The sequence below is a fragment of the Rhinoderma darwinii genome, chromosome 4 (genome assembly GCF_050947455.1).
Source record: "Rhinoderma darwinii isolate aRhiDar2 chromosome 4, aRhiDar2.hap1, whole genome shotgun sequence".
In the NCBI taxonomy this organism is placed as follows: domain Eukaryota; kingdom Metazoa; phylum Chordata; class Amphibia; order Anura; family Rhinodermatidae; genus Rhinoderma; species Rhinoderma darwinii.
The window spans coordinates 182,699,532-182,719,849 of NC_134690.1; positions in this window are offsets into that span (position 1 = coordinate 182,699,532).

Here is a 20,318-nt window from a genome sequence, read left to right on the forward strand (position 1 = left end):
TTCATACTAAATCACAATTTTCATAAGAATCGCTCTTTTTCCTGAGCATCTTATTGACCTTTTTCAGATGTGTGTTGGCAGTTATTGCATTTATATCAAGACAGCTTTTAGGAGTGAAAAACTGTAGCTCATGTATAGAGTAAAGTACCCGAGCAGAACACATAAAATTCAAGAAACATGTTTATCAAACAAACTATGCCCCTTACACACAGAAAAATCCGAGGCTTAGCATTTTTTTTAACAATATTTTTTAAGCTTTATTGAAAGAAAGAAAAGTTGACATAACAGATCGTTGTTACAAAAATTGATCCGATTGTACATAGATTTACATGTCATGCGGATGCAATAAACAAGAAAGAAAAATGTTCACATATCTGTTCCAACAATTCTGTTTTATATACTAATATAAAGAGATCTGTAAAAGTCAACAGCAACGGAAATTCTATACGTATGTCATACAGTTGTACGGTTGGTTTAGAATACAGATAGGTTTGTTTTTCTTTTCCAAACAACACGTAAATTCTATTGTCTCTTGAGAGTAAATTGAACAAATCTACAAACTACAATAAACAAATTTAACGGAGGTTGTTTCTCATTTATGCAATAAATTATATTATATATTGAGTTGAGTACTTTCTTTAGTGCTTTTAATCAGTACCACTTTCTATAATGTGTCTGGTAAGTCTGATTCAATCCAAATATCCCAATTATTTTTGAATTTACATACTGTTTGTTTATTTGTTTGTTTCTAGCAATCATGTATTCATATTTGTAGCTTGTGTTAATTATTTTCGTAATTTCTAATAATGTTGGTATATCTATGGACTTCAATTTCTTGGCAAATAATGCATTTTGCGTGCCTAAAAACCACTTGACAGCTCCATGTGTCATCCGTGTATGATGCGCGGCTGCGTGATTTTCGCGCAGCCGCCATCATAGAGATGAGGCTAGTCGACGTCAGTAAATAGTCACTCTCTAGGGTGCTGAAAGAGTTAACTGATCGGCAGTTAACTCTTTCAGCACCCTCGACAGTCAATTCCGATAAGAATATCGAGCAACCTGTTAAAAAAAACAAAAACGTTCCTACTTACCGAGAACTTCCTTCCCGGCCATTGCCTTGGTGATGCGTCCTTGGTGACGCGCCTCTCTTGATATCCGGCCCCACCTCCCTGGATGACGCGGCAGTCCATGTGACCACTGCAGCCTGTGCTTGGCCTGTGATTGGCTGGAGCTGTCACTTGGACTGAATTGTCATCCCGGGAGGTCAGACTGGAGGAAGAAGCAGGCAGTTATCGGTAAGTCAGAACTTCTTTTTTTTTTTTACACGTTCATGTATATTGTGAGCGGAAGTCACTGTCCAGGGTGCTGAAACAGTTTAACTCTTTCAGCACCCTGGACAGTGACTATGTCCTGACGTTGCGTAGCGGAATTTTTTTTGCCGGGTTCGCTCATCCCAAAGACACTCCGTTCGGATGTTTGTAAACAGAAAAGCAAGTGGTGCTTTTCTGTTTACATTCATCCTTTTGACAGCTCTTGCGCGAATCACGCAGTTCGCACGGAAGTGCTTCCGTGCGGCATGCGTGGTTTTCACGCACCCATTGACTTCAATGGGTGCGTGATGTGCGCAAAACGCAGAAAGAACGGACATGTCGTGACTTTTTTTCAGCGGACTCGCGCTGAGGAAAAATCACGGACAAGTCAGCACGGCCCCATAGACACATATAGGTCCGTGCAACGAGCGTGCAAATCACGCGCGTTGCACGGACGTTTTTTCCGTTCGTCTGAATAAAGCCTAAGGATAGAGAATCTATTCCTTAGTGTAAGAGACCCAGTTCTTGTGATATATACACATTAAATTTTTAGATATTAGTAATAAATGTAGACAATGAGATCCAGAACATATGCAGGAGTGGGTATTCCCAGAATGTGTGTAGTAATGTACCCACCTGTCCACAGTTTCTCCAACACCTAGGGCTTTCTGTTTGAAACATTCTAGATAATCTATAGGGTGTGAAATACCACCGGAAAAGCATTTTTACGTTTCATGGTGGTTTACACATGAGATACTTTTTAAAGATATAGCATGTGCCTTACCCCATTGGTCATTTGTAAATATCCTACTTAAGTCTTTAGACCACTTATCAATTTGTAATCTAGTCTGTAGGTTATTTGAGTCTGAGAGCATATTGTTGAAACATCTTATTCCTTTTTTTGTTGTAATCTGTTGATTTAGGAAAGTATAAACTCTAGTGGGAATAAAAGATGGTGTAATTGGATTAGCCTGCAAAAAGGATCTTATTTGTAGGAACTTGAAAAACTCTGATTTGTGTATACCATATGCTGATTGAAAAGTTGAGAAGTTCTTAAGGACCCCATCTTTTTCTAAATCAGATAATACCTTTATTACTGTGTGTATCCATGTTTTAAAAGAAAGGTTAGGAATCAGGTCTTCAAGTATGGTAATTGGATAGTCTAATTGATGTAAACAATCCAAGGGTGGCTTGAAATTACATAGCTCCTTCCATGATTTTAATGTAGCATTAATTGAGGATTGTGTGTGGGTAATAATGTTTAATATTTTAATTTGTAGCACTTAGTAATAAGAACGTATATAAGTCATTGGAGGGATTTGCGTGTTTCTCTATGTCGACCCAACATTTCTCTGAAGATGAAGTGGACCACCAATCCTTTAATTGATCTAGTATGATAGCTTTATGATATAGATTTAGATCTTGTAGACCCACTCCAACAGCTGATATAGGCTGGGATAATGAGAGGAATGGGATGCGATTGTGTTTATTGAGCCATATGAAATCGTTCTTTTGTTTATGCAGTTTCATAAAGATCTGTTGGGGAATAGGAATCGGAAGTGTGCGTAAATAGTATAGTATCCCTGGAAGCGCCAGCATCTTATATAGTGAGATTCTTCCCAGCCAAGTTGTTTCAAATTTGACCAGTCTATCTAATTCTATTTGTAGTTTCGGTATTGTTTGAACAACCAGAGAATTGGTGGAGCCTGTAATTTCAATGCCTAAATAAGGAATTGTTTTACTTTGCCACGGAAAAGGGATTTTGGATTCAATATTTTGTTTCATCATGTCTGGGATATGCACATTTAACCCCTTCCCGCTCCTGGACGTACTATTAGATCATGGCAGCTGTATCGTTCGCGCTCCATGACCTAATAGTACGTCTCGGGAGTAACGGCCGTCCTCCCGACACATACAGGAGCTGTGACAGCTGCTGTCTTGTTCAGCAGCTGTCACAGCTCCTACAGCGGGGACCGATCGCTGTGTCCCCGCTGATTAACCCCTTAAAAGCCGCGTTCTATAGAGATCGCGGCTTTTTAGGGGTTAAGCTGCCATCGCCGGCCTGCTACGCGATAGCGGCCGGCGATGGTGACTATGGCAACCGGACACCAAACAATGGCGTCCGGCTATGCCATACACGGAAGCCTAGTGGGTCCTGACAACGTCAGGACCCACTATGCTTGCTGTCAGTGAGTAGCTGACAGTTCTAATACACTGCACTACGCATGTAGTGCAGGGTATTAGAATTGCGATCAGGGCCTCCTGCCCTCAAGTCCCCTAGTGGGACAAAGTAATACAGTAAAAAAAAAGTTAAAAAAAGATGTGTAAAAATAAGAAAATAAAAGTTTTAAAAGTATTAAAAGTAAAAATCCCCCTTTTTCCCTTATCAGTCATTTATTATTAATAAAAATATATAAACAAACAAATAAACTATACATAATTGGTATCGCCGCGTCCGTAACGGCCTGAACTACAAAATTATTTCGTTATTTATCCCGCACGGTGAACGCCGTAAAATAAAATAATAATAAACCGAACCACAATCACAATTCTTTGGTCACTTCACCTCCCAAAAAATGGAATAAAAAGAGATCAAAAAGTCGCATGTACCGAAAAATGGTACTGATTGAAACTACAGTTGGGGTTCCCAATGTTTTGGCACCACAAGATCTCTTCAAACCGGACATGGTGCCTAATAAAAAGGAGGGCTCAAAATCCACTAGGTGCTCCTTTGCTTCGGAGGCCAGTGCTTCAGTCCATTACCGCCCGAGGGCCACATGTGGGATATTTCTCTAAACTGCAGAATCTGGGCAATACGTATTAAGTTGCGTTTCTCTGATAAATCCTTTTGTGTTATAAAAAAAATGGTATAAAGAGGATTTTCTGACAAAAAAAATAAATGTAAATTTCACCTCTACTTTGCTCTAAATTTCTGTGAAACACCTAGAGGGTTCATAAACTTTCTAAATGCTGCTGTGAATACTTTGAGGAGTCTAGTTTCTAAAATGGGGTATTTGATAGGGGTTTCTAATATATGGGCCCCTCAAAGCAACTTCAGAACTGAACTGGAACCTAAAAAAATAAATAAAAATAAATAAATGAGGCAATTGTAAAGGATCTGCCAGGCACTGCGGGGTTAACTCCCAGAACTAATCAGTCAGCACCTGAGAATACATCCCTGAGACTGACTCCTGCTTCCACCATTCAGGCTGGCAGGCTTAGGAGTGGGAGAGCCTATCGTAACCTGGCCAGACTCAGCTAGCTCCCGCCCTCGGTCTATTTAAGCCTGCACTTCCTGTCCCTCGGTGCTTGTTATTGCTTTGGTTTCCTTCCTTGTGGTTCCTGGCCCAGCTACAGCTCCTGCTATTTTTGATCCTGCTCCATACCGACCCTGGCTTACCGACTACTCTTCTGCTTTTCGTTTTGTACCTCGCACACTCCTGGCTTGACTCGGCTCGTTCACCACTCTGGTTGCTCACGGTGTTGCCGTGGGCAACGGCCCCTTTTCCTTGCTTGTGTTCCTTGTATGTTTGTCGTGTTTGTCGTGCACTTACTGAGCGCAGGGACCGCCGCCCAGTTGTACCCCGTCGCCTAGGGCGGGTCGTTGCAAGTAGGCAGGGACAGAGTGGCGGGTAGATTAGGGCTCACTTGTCCGTCTCCCTACCCCCTGCCGTTACATAATAACAAGCCCATACCTAGTCTACCCCTGGTCCCTGACACCACTATGGATCCCCGTGAGACCCTGGCTCAGCAAATGCAGGGTCTCTCCCTACAGGTCCAGGCCCTGGCTCAGAGGGTCAACCAGCCTGATGCTACCCTGGTAGTTCCCCGCACCGCACCTCTTGAACCCCACCTCAAGTTGCCCGACCGGTTCTCAGGGGACCGGAGGACTTTTCTCTCCTTTCGGGAGAGTTGTAGGCTTTACTTTCGTTTAAAGCCTCATTCCTCAGGTTCTGAGAGCCAGCGGGTGGGTATAATTATGTCCCGGCTCCAGGAAGGGCCCCAAGAGTGGGCCTTCTCCTTGGCTCCTGACGCCCCTGAACTTTCCTCCGTTGATTGTTTCTTTTCTGCTCTCTGACTTATTTATGACGAGACTGACAGGACTGCCTTTGCCGAGAGTCAGCTGGTGACCTTAAGTCAGGGTAAGAGACCTGTTGAGGAGTATTGCTCTGACTTTCGGAAGTGGTGCGTAGCTTCTCGGTGGAATGACCCTGCCTTAAGGTGCCAGTTTAGGTTGGGTCTGTCGAATGCCCTGAAAGACCTGCTAGTTAGCTATCCCTCTTGTGACTCCCTAGACCAGGTTATGGCTTTAGCGATACGACTTGACCGACGTCTCAGGGAACGACAACGTGAACGTTTATGTGTTTTCTCCTCCGACTCCCCCATGATGCCTCCCGAAGCTCCGTTGCTTCGTTCCTCCCCGAAAGATTCAGAGATACCTATGCAACTCGGGGCCTCCGTGTCCCCCCAACAACGTAGAGAATTCCGCAGGAAGAATGGTCTCTGCTTCTACTGTGGGGACGACAAGCATCAAGTGAACAACTGTCCTAAGCGTAAGGTTGCAGCCAGAGAACTTCCGCGTCTAAGTGATCATCGGGGAGGTCACTTGGGCGCACAGGTATTTCCCGTAAATATGAAACGTACTAAGATCTTGCTTCCCTTTCAGGTCTCTTTTGGTGGTAGGTCTGCTACCGGCAGTGCTTTCGTGGATTCAGGGTCCTCTACTAATATCATGTCTGTGGAATTTGCTATGTCCCTTGCTATGCCTCTTATTGATTTGCCTAAACCTGTCCCGGTAGTGGGTATCGACGCCACTCCTCTTGCTAATGGTTATTTTACACAGCATACCCCTGTTTTTGAACTCCTTGTTGGCTCCATGCATTTGGAGCAATGCTCTGTACTGTTGATGCAGGGATTATCGTACGATTTGGTGCTAGGTCTTCCCTGGTTGCAGTTGCATAATCCTACGTTTGACTGGAATACTGGGGAGCTAACCAAATGGGGTAATGAATGTTGTACGTCATGTTTTTCTGTTAATTCTATTTCTCCCCCTAAGGAGGCGAATACGCTACCCGAGTTTGTTCAGGACTTCGCTGATGTTTTCTCTAGGGAGGCCTCCGAAGTGTTACCTCCTCATAGAGAATACGATTGCGCTATCGAATTGGTACCAGGAGCTAAGCTTCCTAAGGGTAGGATATTTAATCTTTCTTGTCCCGAACGTGAAGCTATGAGAGTGTATATCCAGGAATCCCTGGCCAAGGGTTACATTCGTCCCTCTTCTTCTCCGGTAGGTGCTGGCTTCTTCTTCGTGGGGAAGAAGGATGGTGGTCTTAGGCCATGCATTGACTACCGTAGCCTGAATAAGGTCACGGTAAGGAACCAGTATCCCCTTCCTTTGATTCCTGATCTCTTTAATCAGGTTCAGGGGGCCCAATGGTTTTCTAAATTGGATCTACGGGGGGCGTATAACCTTATTCGCATCAAAGAGGGGGATGAGTGGAAGACTGCGTTTAACACGCCCGAAGGCCATTTCGAATACCTCGTCATGCCCTTTGGGTTGTGTAATGCCCCTGCGGTCTTCCAGAATTTCATAAATGAGATTTTGAGAAATTACCTGGGGATTTTTCTGGTAGTGTACCTTGATGACATACTGGTGTTTTCCAAGGACTGGTCCTCCCACGTGGAGCATGTCAGGAAGGTGCTCCAGGTCCTTCGGGAAAATAAACTGTTTGCCAAAACCGAAAAATGTGTGTTTGGGGTACAGGAGATTCCATTTTTGGGTCAAATCCTCACTCCTCATGAATTCCGCATGGACCCCGCCAAGGTTCAGGCTGTGGCGGAATGGGTCCAACCTGCCTCCCTGAAGGCGTTACAGTGTTTTTTGGGATTTGCTAATTATTACAGGAGATTTATTGCTAACTTCTCGGTCATCGCTAAGCCCCTTACGGACCTCACTCGCAAAGGTGCTGATCTCCTCCACTGGCCTCCTGAGGCTGTCCAGGCTTTTGAGGTCCTTAAGAAGTGCTTTGTCTCGGCCCCGGTGCTGGTTCAGCCCAACCAAATGGAGCCATTTATCGTGGAAGTTGACGCATCTGAGGTGGGAGTGGGGGCTGTCTTGTCCCAGGGTACCAGGTCCCTCACCCATCTCCGCCCCTGTGCCTACTTCTCCAGGAAGTTTTCGCCAACTGAAAGTAACTATGATATTGGCAACCGCGAACTCTTAGCCATTAAATGGGCATTTGAAGAGTGGCGCCACTTCCTGGAGGGGGCTAGGCACCAGGTAACGGTCCTTACCGACCACAAGAATCTGGTGTTCCTAGAATCTGCCCGGAGGCTAAACCCGAGACAAGCTCGATGGGCGTTATTTTTTACCAGATTCAATTTTTTGGTTACCTATAGGGCTGGGTCTAAAAATATTAAGGCTGATGCACTGTCGCGTAGCTTCATGGCCAGCCCTCCTTCGGAGGAAGATCCTGCTTGTATTTTGCCTCCAGGTATAATCATTTCCTCGATCGATTCTGATTTAGTCTCTGAAATTGCTGCTGATCAAGGTGCAGCTCCCGGGAACCTTCCTGAGAACAAGCTGTTTGTTCCCCTGCAATTCCGGCTAAGGGTACTTAGGGAAAATCATGACTCCGCACTATCTGGCCATCCAGGCATCCTGGGTACCAAACACCTCATTACCAGAAATTATTGGTGGCCTGGGTTGCCTAAAGACGTTAAGGCCTACGTCGCCGCTTGTGAGGTTTGTGCTAGGTCCAAGACTCCCAGGTCCCGACCAGCGGGCTTACTGCGTTCGTTGCCCATTCCCCAGAGACCTTGGACACATATCTCCATGGATTTTATCACCGATTTGCCTCCATCCCAAGGCAAGTCGGTGGTGTGGGTGGTGGTGGACCGCTTCAGTAAGATGTGCCACTTTGTGCCCCTCAAGAAACTACCCAACGCCAAAACGTTGGCTACCTTGTTTGTCAAACACATCCTGCGTCTCCATGGGGTCCCTGTCAATATTGTTTCGGACAGAGGGGTACAATTTGTTTCATTGTTTTGGAGAGCCTTCTGTATGAAGTTGGGGATTGATCTGTCCTTCTCCTCTGCCTTCCATCCTGAAACCAATGGCCAAACAGAGAGGACTAATCAGTCCCTAGAACAATACTTAAGGTGTTTTGTCTCTGACTGTCAATTTGATTGGGTCTCTTTCATTCCCCTCGCCGAATTTTCCCTTAATAACCGGGTCAGTAACTCGTCTGGGGTCTCTCCTTTTTTTTGTAATTTTGGGTTTAATCCACGGTTCTCCTCCGTTTCACCTGGTAGTTCCAACAATCCTGAGGTAGAGGTCGTTCATCGGGAACTGTGCACAGTCTGGGCCCAGGTTCAGAAAAACCTAGAGGTGTCCCAGAGCGTACAAAAAACTCAGGCTGATAAAAAACGTTCTGCTAACCCCCTGTTTATGGTCGGGGATCTGGTGTGGTTGTCGTCTAGGAACTTGCGTCTCAAGGTTCCGTCCAAGAAGTTTGCTCCCCGGTTTATTGGGCCGTATAAGGTCATTGAGGTCCTCAATCCTGTCTCCTTCCGGCTGGAGTTACCCCCGTCTTTTCGGATACACGACGTGTTTCATGCCTCCCTCCTCAAACGCTGCTCCCCGTCCTTGGCTCCCTCGAGGAGACCTCCTATTCCCATCCTCACCCCGGAGGGGGTGGAATTCGAGGTGGCCAGGATTGTGGACAGCAAGATGGTCCAAGGCTCCCTCCAGTACCTGGTCCATTGGAGAGGATACGGGCCCGAGGAGAGGACTTGGGTACCCGCCCGGGATGTTCACGCTGGGGTATTGGTCAGGAGGTTCCACCTGCGTTTCCCCAGTAAGCCAGGTCCACTTAGAAAGGGTCCGGTGGCCCCTCATAAAAGGGGGGGTACTGTAAAGGATCTGCCAGGCACTGCGGGGTTAACTCCCAGAACTAATCAGTCAGCACCTGAGAATACATCCCTGAGACTGACTCCTGCTTCCACCATTCAGGCTGGCAGGCTTAGGAGTGGGAGAGCCTATCGTAACCTGGCCAGACTCAGCTAGCTCCCGCCCTCGGTCTATTTAAGCCTGCACTTCCTGTCCCTCGGTGCTTGTTATTGCTTTGGTTTCCTTCCTTGTGGTTCCTGGCCCAGCTACAGCTCCTGCTATTTTTGATCCTGCTCCATACCGACCCTGGCTTACCGACTACTCTTCTGCTTTTCGTTTTGTACCTCGCACACTCCTGGCTTGACTCGGCTCGTTCACCACTCTGGTTGCTCACGGTGTTGCCGTGGGCAACGGCCCCTTTTCCTTGCTTGTGTTCCTTGTATGTTTGTCGTGTTTGTCGTGCACTTACTGAGCGCAGGGACCGCCGCCCAGTTGTACCCCGTCGCCTAGGGCGGGTCGTTGCAAGTAGGCAGGGACAGAGTGGCGGGTAGATTAGGGCTCACTTGTCCGTCTCCCTACCCCCTGCCGTTACAGCAATACTTCGCTTCTTACATTATACTGATAATGAGCCGTGCCCACCCCGAGATGACCCCAGTTTCGACCGTTTGTATAAACGGAGACCCCTATTAGACCGTTCCAGTGCCCGGTTTTCCGAAGCATTCACCCCCGAGAAGTGTATTTCTATTGATGAGTCCCTGGTACATTTTAAAGGGGGGGTTCAATTCCGCGATTACCTGCCGGGTAAGAGGGCAAGGTATGGCGTGAAGATGTATAAGCTGCGAGAGTGCATCCGGGTATACCTACAGGTTTAGGCTATATGAAGGGAAGGCCACCCCCAAACCAGACTACATCCTGGACTACAATAGGTACATGGGAGGGATGGACTTGTAAGATCAAATCCTGAAGCCCTACAGCGCCATGCGGTGTGGTATAAGAAGCTGGCCGGGCACATCATACATATGGCATTGTACAATGCGTACGTGCTACGTCGATGTGCAGGCCAGACGGGAACTTTCCTGGAATTTCAAGAGGTGATTATCAAGAACCTAATCTTTAGGGACCAAGAAGGGGGGGCACCCAGTACTTCTGGAAGTGGGGCCACACGCATCGTACCAAGGCGGCAACACTTTCCAAGTTCCCCAAACTGGCAAGAAGGGAAAAAGTCAAAAGAGGGGCAAAGTCTGCTATAAGAGGGGGATCAGGGATGACACAATATATCAATGTGACATGTGTCCCGAATAACCAGAGCTCTGTATGAAAGTCAGTTTTAAAATTTATCATACATCCCTTGGTTTATAATTTACCCCAATTTTACTTACCCTGATGCACTCCGCACAGCTTATCCCCCCTCGTCTTTCCCCTCTGAGCCCTGCTGTGTGTCCAGGCAGCTGATAACAGCCACATGTAGGGTATTGTCATACCCGTGAGAACCCACATTACAGTTTATGGGGTGTAGGTCTCTGGTCAAAATGCTCACTACACCTCTAGATGAATGCCTTAAGGGTGTAGTTTTTAAAACGGGGTCACTTCTTGCGGGTTTCAACTGTACTGGTACCTCAGGTGCTTCTGCATACATGACTTCGCACTAGAAAATCCCCAGTCGGCCAAATGGTGGTCCTTTCCTTCTGAGCCCTCCCATGGGCCCAAACGGCAGTTTATCACAACAAATGGGGTATTGCGGCACTCAGAACAAATTGCGCAACAGAATGGGGTATTTTGTTTCTTGTGAAAATAAGAAATTTTCAGCCAAAACTACGTATTATTTGAAAAAAATAATTTTGTTTTCATTCCCAGCCCAATTCAAATAAGTTCTGTGAAAAAACTATGGGGTCAAAATGGTCACAACACCCATAAATGAATTCCTTGAGAGGTGTAGTTTCAAAATGGGGTCATTTGTGGTTGGTTTCTATTGCTTTGATACCTCTGGGGCTCTGCAAATGCGACATGGCACCCGAAAACCAATCCAGCAAAATCTGGACTCCAAAGAACACACAGCGCTCCTTTCCTTCTGAGCCCTCCCATGGGCCCAAACGGCAGTTTATCACCACAAATGAGGTATTGCCGCACTCAGGACAAATTGGGCAACCAAATGGAGTATTTTATTTCTTGTGAAAATAAGAATTTTTGAGCTAAAATGACATATTATTGGAAAAAATATATATTTTTTTAATTCCCAGCCCAATTCAAATAAGTTCTGTGAAGAAACTATGGGGTCTAAATGGTCACATTACCCATAAATGAATTCCTTGAGGGGTGTAGTTTCCAAAATGGGGTCACTTCTGGTGGGTTTCCATTGCTTTGATTCCTCTGGGGCTCTGCAAATGCGACATGGCACCCGAAAACCAATCCAGCAAAATCTGCACTCTAAAGAACACACAGCACTCCTTCCCTTCTGAGGCCTCCCATGGGCCCAAACGGCAGTTTATTGCCACAAATGGGGTATTGCTGCACTCAGGAGAAATTGGGCAACGAAATTGAGTATTTTGTTCCCTGTGAAAATAAGACATTTTGATAAAAAATTACATCTTATTGGAAAAAATGTCATTTTTTTAATGTCACAGCCCAATTGAAATAGGTGCTGTGAAAAAACTGTGTGGTCAAAATGCTAACAACAACCATAAATGTATTCCTTGAGGGGTGTAGTTTCCAAAATGGGGTCACTTTTGGTGGGTTTCCATTGCTTTGATACCTCTGAGGCTCTGCAAATGCGACATGGCACCCGAAAACCAATCCAGCAAAATCTGGACTCCAACAAACATATAGCGCTCCTTTCCTTCTGAGCCCTCCCATGGGCCCAAACGGCAGTTTATCACCACAAATGGGGTATTGACACACTAAGGACAAATTGGGCAACAAAATGGGGTATTTTGTTCCCTGTGAAAATAAGAAATTTTGATCACAAATGACATTTTATTTGAAAAAATTACATTTTTTTTCATTTCACAGCCCAATTCAAATACGTGCTGTGAAAAAACTGTGCTGTCAAAATGCTAACAACAACCATAAATGAATTACTTGAGGGGTATAGTTTCCAAAATGGGGTCACTATTGGGGGATTCCTACTGTTTTGGCACCTCAACACCTCTTCAAACCTGGCATGCTGCCTAAAATATATTCTAATAAAAAAGAGGCCTCAAAATGCACTAGGTGCTTCTTTGCTTCTAGGGCTTGTGTTTTAGTCCACGAGCGCAGTAGGGCCACATGTGGGACATTTCTAAAAACTGCAGAATCTGGACAATACATATTTAGTAGTGTTTCCCTGGTAAAACCTTCTGTGTTACAGAAAAAAAAATGAATAAAATTGAAATTCAGCAAGAAAAATGAAATTTGCAAATTTCACCTCCACTTTGCTTTAATTCCTGTGAAATGCCTGAAGGGTTAAAAAACGTATATGGGAGATATATGGGAAATGTGAACTAGTAACTATTTTGGGTGGTATAACCGTCTGTTTTACAAGCAGATGCATTTCAATTCTGAAAAATTCAGTTTTTTCAAAATTTTCTCTACATTTTGCAATTTTTCACCAATAAACACTGAATATATTGACCAAATTTTACCACGAACATGAAGCCCAATGTGTCACGAGAAAACAGTCTCAGAATCGCTTGGGTAGGTTTAAGCATTCCGACGTTATTACCACAAAGTGAAATATGTCAGATTTGAAAAATGGGCTCTGAGCCTTAAGGCCAAAACTAGGCTGCGTCCTTAAGGGGTTAAAAGGTGCGATTTAGTTTAATTTATTTTATAGTAGAAAATATCACCGAATGCCTTTAATGTTTTATGTACGTGTTGAAGTGTGTATTATGGGTCTGTCATTGTTATGATAATATCGGCAAATAAGCAGATTTATGCGTAATATCTTGAATGGTAATGCTCTTAATATTTGTGTCTGATCTAATGGCTATCACCAATGGTTCTAATACTAAGATAAAAATCAAGGGTGATAAAGTACACCCCTGTTAAGTTCTGTTGGTTATGTTGAAAGGCTTTGATAGCATCACATCCGACAACACCTTATCAGATGGGGTAGAATATAAGGATCTTATAGCTTCAGCTATTGATCCCATAAAGCCCATTGTCTCTAGGACCTTAAAAACATACTTCCAATGAACTCTATCGAATGCCTTCTCCGCAACCAAAGAAAGGAGCAGAGAAGGCATTAGACTGCTGGATTTGACAAAACCAACTTAGTATTTTTCTACCAAAAGTGTAATAAAGTTTAATATTCTGTTTGCGATTATTTTTGCATATAATTCTACGTCTACATCTAGTAAGGATATTGGTCTATAATTTGTTATAAGGGTAGTATCCTTATTTGGTTTTAGTACAGTTACTATAGTGGCTTGTAAGTTTTCCTGTGGAAAACTTGCTGTTACTTAAGCTGTATTGAAAATTCTGCATAAATAGGGTGTGAGGAGGTCTTTCCAGGCTTTAAAATATTCACTTGAGTTGCCATCTGTTCCTGGGGATTTGTTTGGTTTAAGCATGTCTGTAGTCCATCTAATTTCTATATCCATAAATGAAGCATTCTACCAATGGCAAGTTGGGCGGGTGGAGTGGCTTTAGTTAGCGGCGGCAGTCAGCAGCAGTCAGGTTTGCTCCGGGCCCCTTACAGCAGTACCCCTAGTACTGCCCTGATGGCAGCAGTGCAGGGTTCTTATTCACAGATAGGGCTGTTTTAGTGAAGGTTTTCATTGTATCATGTAAAATAAAGTCATATTAAAGAGGGTTGTCTCATAAAGACAACACCTGTCCATATATTCCCTTTTGGGACCCCTGCCTATGAGCCAGGATGGATAGAACTCCTGACCCGGGTACCCGGCTTGTCCATGCATTACATGGTTGGCTATTAATTTGAATGTCCAGCATGTACAGTAATGCTAAATTTTCCCTGTAGCGCCCACTGCATGGAAAATGTATAGGGAGATGTGGCATCTCCCAGCGATAACAGCTGATCGGTAGGGGGAAAGAATGCTGGTTGTTTTTCATCTAAAGTATTAGAAATAAAAAAGGATAAACAGAATATATTCAATAAATACATTAAAGGGGTTGTCTCATGTAGACAGCCCCAGTCTATGTGCCCTAATAGGGCATCTGGACGTCTTGAGGCGGAATAGAGAGTGGCTAGTTTTCTCTCCCTTTCAGGGGTTCAAGTATTTTTGACTGCAAGGATAGCTCAGTCTGCAGCTGGAACCTCTCTATATATTTTAATAGACTTGTTAAAGGACTCGCTATAACAACGGGGTTCACTGGCCTAGTGTCACCCACTATTACTACCTCCTTTATATCAGGGTCACTAGGGTTATGCCTAGCCCCCCACCTTTTTCCCTGTACTAACGCTAACTATCTGCTTTGCTCCTAAGTGTATGTGTATGCAGTAATTCAGTACACAATTGTATAGTAAATAAAGATAATATTTTTTTAATACAAACAGTAATCACACATAAATATAAAACACACCAGTGTATCCAAATACATATAACAAATTAATATGTATTGAATACACTGACACTACATGTGGCACAGTATTATACCACCACCCACTTATCTAAACATACATATAAATACAATAAACATGCCATTTCTGTCCCACTCCCTCCTAGCTATAACTGTTCCTTTACACTAAGGGTTAACAAGGGATGGGGAGGAACAAGGGGACTTGGGGAAGTAGGGGTTATGGGGAGAAGGGTAGGAGAGTGGAGAGAGAGGGGTAAGATACTTAGCAGTTCCTTTGGTGGGAAGTAGGGAGAAAGAAGTACTTCTGAGATGGGCACAGGAAGTAAGAGAGAGATCAGCATTCCTGTTGCCCTTTTATACCTTCTCCGTTCACCTCTGTACGACATCACATGCTCATGCACATGCAAGGGGCGGAAGGCCATGGACTGTTTATGGCTCCCCCATGGAGTGTAAGAGGCAAGGTTAACAAAGGAAACCTTTTGCTCCCCCAGAATCTCATTACCTGACGAGGGGGGTGGGGGCAGGCTGTGGGAATGCATTGGATGTGTCCACTGTCTTCTCCCCCCTCCCCCGGAGGGAAGGAATACACACCTATGTCTGGAGGAATATCTACACTCAAATGTACATAGATATAACTATATAAAACACTTCCCTTTACAGTGTAGCAATACAGTGGGCGACTTAGGCCCTGTTTACTATGTTTGAGGCTCCGTTAGCGGCCTCCATTGCAAAATCCACCGAAAATATCGGAAACAATATAACAGCATGCTGCGCTATTGTTTTCAGTAAATCCACTGACACCCCGACGGGAACCCGAAGGAACACATTAAAGTTAATGGGTTTTGTCGTGCGCCGGTTGTCTCCGTTGTTCAACGGAGCCTGTGCTTCCAGCAATTTCGTTGTTCTGCTTTTCTTAAGGAGCAGAGCAATGGAATGCTGAACGCAGATGTGAACAGGGCCTTACAGGAAAGGCACATTATGTACTGCTCAATATTTTATATTTGCTGTCCAGTATTAAACTGTTTAATGTTATGTTCTAAACCAGTGTTGTGTGGGACTAGATAGCCAGGAACAAATAAAAACAAATAGGGAAATGATTGGGGGAGGGGGAGTTCAGAATCAAAGTTTCGATAGGAGCACTTTGGCACTAAGGAAGTTGTGTGATGCGTGCACAGCATGCCAACAAGCATGTCAGTAAGTGCTCCTTATCTGTCCTGGGGAAAGATATAAAGCCATAGTTTAGCATAACTTAGAAAGAGCATTTTTAGCAAATCAAAAAATACTGCAGTGTCCTTATATGACCTCTAAATCCCTATAAATAATCTTTTGGTGCACATCGGACTGCAAATATCTTAAATAGAACTCCATGTTAGAAAATGAAGAGTAGCAATATACTGCATAATGAATGACTAGCTGAAGCAGCAATCCTTTTCACATACAGTATAATAACTTTTTTTTAATACTTTTTTCCTCCTGTTATTTTTATTATTACTAATAGAATTATTTACTTATCAAGTTGACATTATAATTTTTGATGCAGAGAAGAGACAAATGCAACAAAATTATATTAAAAAAAGTCACACAGTAATTTTAACTGGAGTGGAATACTGTACAATAAATACAACAGGACTAGACCTTTTAGAGCACACATAACTTAAATAATTAAATGGAACAATAAGAATTAAGAAACAATACAAATATGTCTGAGCTGTTATATTCTAAATGGAAAATACATTAGTGAATATTGTGCATGTTTTTATTAAGACATAATTTTGTTGTTGTTTTTGTGAAAAGAAGAATAGATAAGCACCCTTGTGTGTGTTCTATTGTAGTGATGGGTTCTCCTCGAAATGATACTTTTTGCTCTGTTTAATTTTTTTTTAAAATTTCTTACAGAATCAAAAATTATATTTAAAACAAGGGTTACTGAGCACATTGTATTAAAGGGTTTCGCAATAACCCCATACAACATGATGGAGTTAAGTACCTGTATAGTGAGTGTTCATTTTTCATACTTACACATCACACGTGCCATATTGCATATCAGTGAAAACAAGTCATTTCTCATACTCACACATTATGCTGGCAACATGAAAAAAAAAATGAGTAAGCCTGAATCTATTCTTAACATTTCTAGTGGCGGCTTTACATGTATACATTCCTGTGCGAGTAGTTCAGCTCAAAATTTTGATTGTATGATCATAAAACTGCAGTGTCTGAATACAATTGCTCAATGGTCCTGACAAGAAACCAGTGCTACACATTAAAAAACATTTATACTTAGATTTCACCATGACTACCGAGCCATGCAACTATGATGTCGTTTGGATTGCAAAAAAATTTGCCTACTAGATGTTTGGGCAAAGTATATACTGAATAATCGAGGTGCAAAACCATATTGATTATTTGATCGTCCAAAAGCACCCTTAGCTAGTACCCACTATTAAAAGAAATTATATCAAAGTACAAACATAGCTATGTTAGTGCACTGCACTATTTAAAGGGGACCTTTCACCAGGTACTAACATCTGTTGTACATATATTACCTTTAGCCCGCTCCCTCTGTGTTTCTATCGCCATTTTTTTGTTGTTCTGCTCCACCCGTTCCTGAGTAATGATGCTCCGTACTTTAGGCGCGTGATATGGTAATTCACTGTAGTTAGCCAACGGGGTGTGAACTGCAGTGAATCTCGCTGAGTGAAGCCATCTTCACTGCCTCTGACGCTGTCCAATCAGTGCGAGGCAGCTTATGACAAATGTGTTTGAGTAGAAGTCTTCTCCCAGCATGGGTTCACTGGGCAAGGCTTGTCATAAGAGTTCTAGTACTGATTGGACATTGAAGATGTCTCCACCCAGGGAGATTCACTGTAGTTGGCTAACTACAGTGAATTACCATATTGGATACCTAATGTACGGAGCATAATTACTCTGGAGCGGGGAGGAAAGAGCAGAACAAAAAAAATTGGCGATGGAAACAGGGATGGAGCGGGCTAAAGGTAATATATATATATTAGATGCTAGAACCTGGGGACAGGTCCTCTTTAAAGCACAGTACCATCTAGGGCCGGTGTGGCAAACTTTATTGTCAGAGTGTGCCCCGTGTACGATAATTTTTCTAGGAAATTATACCAATAAGGCTGGAAATTACACAGCGATAGACCACGAATATGAACACAAAATGATAACATGAAGCGCCTCCCACTGGATCCCAAAACAGTGACATCCACATGACTCGTATAACAGTGATAGCCACACAACCTCCATAACAGTGAAAATTTTAAAAATATCTTGAGGGAAGAAAGTAACTACTGTGACTGTGGTCTGGTGGATGCTGGTAGGAAAAGTCAGTTGAGTTGCATAATCTTCCCTCCTTTCCTCCTTCCTCCGAAACGGCTTGAAATGCATCACTAGACAGAACAGTCTGGTTGTCGGTAACTATAGGACGCCCAAGGTATTTTTGCAGAGATTTTGAGGAGCCATTTTAAACTTTACCTAGACAACCGCACTGCCCTATCCAAAGCTGCATCTCCCACTGTCACTTCCAAATTTCACCATGTGGTGCAGCTTGCACTTCACGCATAGCAGGAACATTTTCACATGTTCTTCTTCCAGCACACGTGTTTTAGAGACAATGGGGTCAATTTTTAAACTTTTGTACACCAGTAGAAAGGTTTCAAATATATGAAAAGACGCAATTTGTGACAAAAAAAGTGCGACTTTTAATGCCTTTGCGTCGCCCGTGGGCAGGGCTTACCAAAAGGCTAGCATAAATTATAGGGAAAATCGACGCCAGATTGGAGCTGATGTAGATTTCCCTTTTAGGCGCATGGACAGCCTGATATGCGCTCAATTTAACAAGAAGCTTGCCCTTCTTATTAAATTAAGCATATCTTACACCAGCTATCTTTATATTTAGACTATTGTATGAAGCGCTAGTCTTAAAATATCTCCCCCATTTCGTGTACCTCCTAGGATGCATGTAGCACAAGTTGAGAATATCCTAGAATTGTTATTGTATACACATGGTAAATGTACTTTTATAGACAACCTACTTATATTGGGTATGAATTGTATGCAGTGTGGTAAAGAATGTTCAAACCATAGACTGTCCTGTCAGTGGGAGTATGAGAGTCCCCGGCTGTGGATACAGTATAAATAGCAGTAATTAGTGTAAGTTGTAATTACTGTTGATTGTTAACATTAAAAATACCGGTTTAATTAAATTCTTATAGTCATTACATGCAGAGCAGCGTATAGTAATTATTCTTATACATGTCATGGGACTTTTCATAATGGCTTACTAGGTTATATCAACAATATTTGTCGGCAGCAATATATTTCAATGCCATTCTTTATTCTTTCAGTCTAACTAAAAAAATATGAGTCAGTAACGTAGCTGAATGAGTCCTGGAACATTAGAATATCTGCATGGCGCATTCATCTTATTCACCTTAACCTCCATCTGCGTGCTTATAGCTAAATCAGTAAACAGCCATCTATCCGATAATGAATGCCCATGTAATGTGTGTGAAGCTTTAACTATTTGCTACAATTTACAGCATAAACATATTTTTATATTATCCTCTTTATTGTTAGTGCACTAGTTTTTATATTATGAATGCTTAGAATTACAATTCTACACTTGATAACCACAAATTCATCACTTAAGAATCCATATATTAGCATCGTTACGCAATCATCTTCTACCATGTTTATTCAATTGTTATTTTACATGAATCGAAATTAATATCTGATTGATTTTTCTCCTGCATTGTTTTCAATTTGCATTTTCTATCACCTAGATACCATCATTATTAATGACTATTATTGACCTACCTAGAGTGCACTTCCATTTTACCATACATAACTACAGATAATAATCGATTAGTTATAGAAATATATTTTCCAAAAAGATTTAGCAAATTATGTTGGTAATAATGCGTATTATGTGCGGATTTGCAGCACAGATTTTCCTTCGGCAAATCTGCAGCATAAGGCTGGAATCACACGAGCACATTACGTCCGTAATGGACGGAGCGTATTTCGGCCACTAATCCCGGACCGAACACACTGCAGGGAGCCGGGCTCCTAGCATCATAGTTGCTCCCTGCAGTGTGTTCGGTCCGGGATTAGTAGCCGAAATACGTTCCGTCCATTACGGACGTAATGTGCTCGTGTGATTCCAGCCTAATACAGTACCAGCAAGTAAATGAGACACCAAGTAATCTCATCTACATTTTGCAGAATTTTTTCGGGTGCAAATTGACCTCCAGTGCGTATTTTAAAATTTGCAGCATATCAATTTATCTTGCGTTTCCATCTCAGCATTGCATTTGACAAATATATAAAAAAAAGGAACCAAAATCCACAGCATAAAATCTGCACGTATTTTCGCATCAAAATGTAAAAAAAAGTGCGTATTTTACCTGCGGAATTACCTGTGCTTATCTGTGGTTTTGATGCGGATTTTCTGCACCAAATGACACAACATGTGCATGTAGCCCTACGGTAAAGGAGGTGAGTGCAGGGGAAAAAAAGAAAAATATTAAGGCTACATGCACATGTTGCAGAATTTGGTGCAGAAATTCTGCACTAAAATC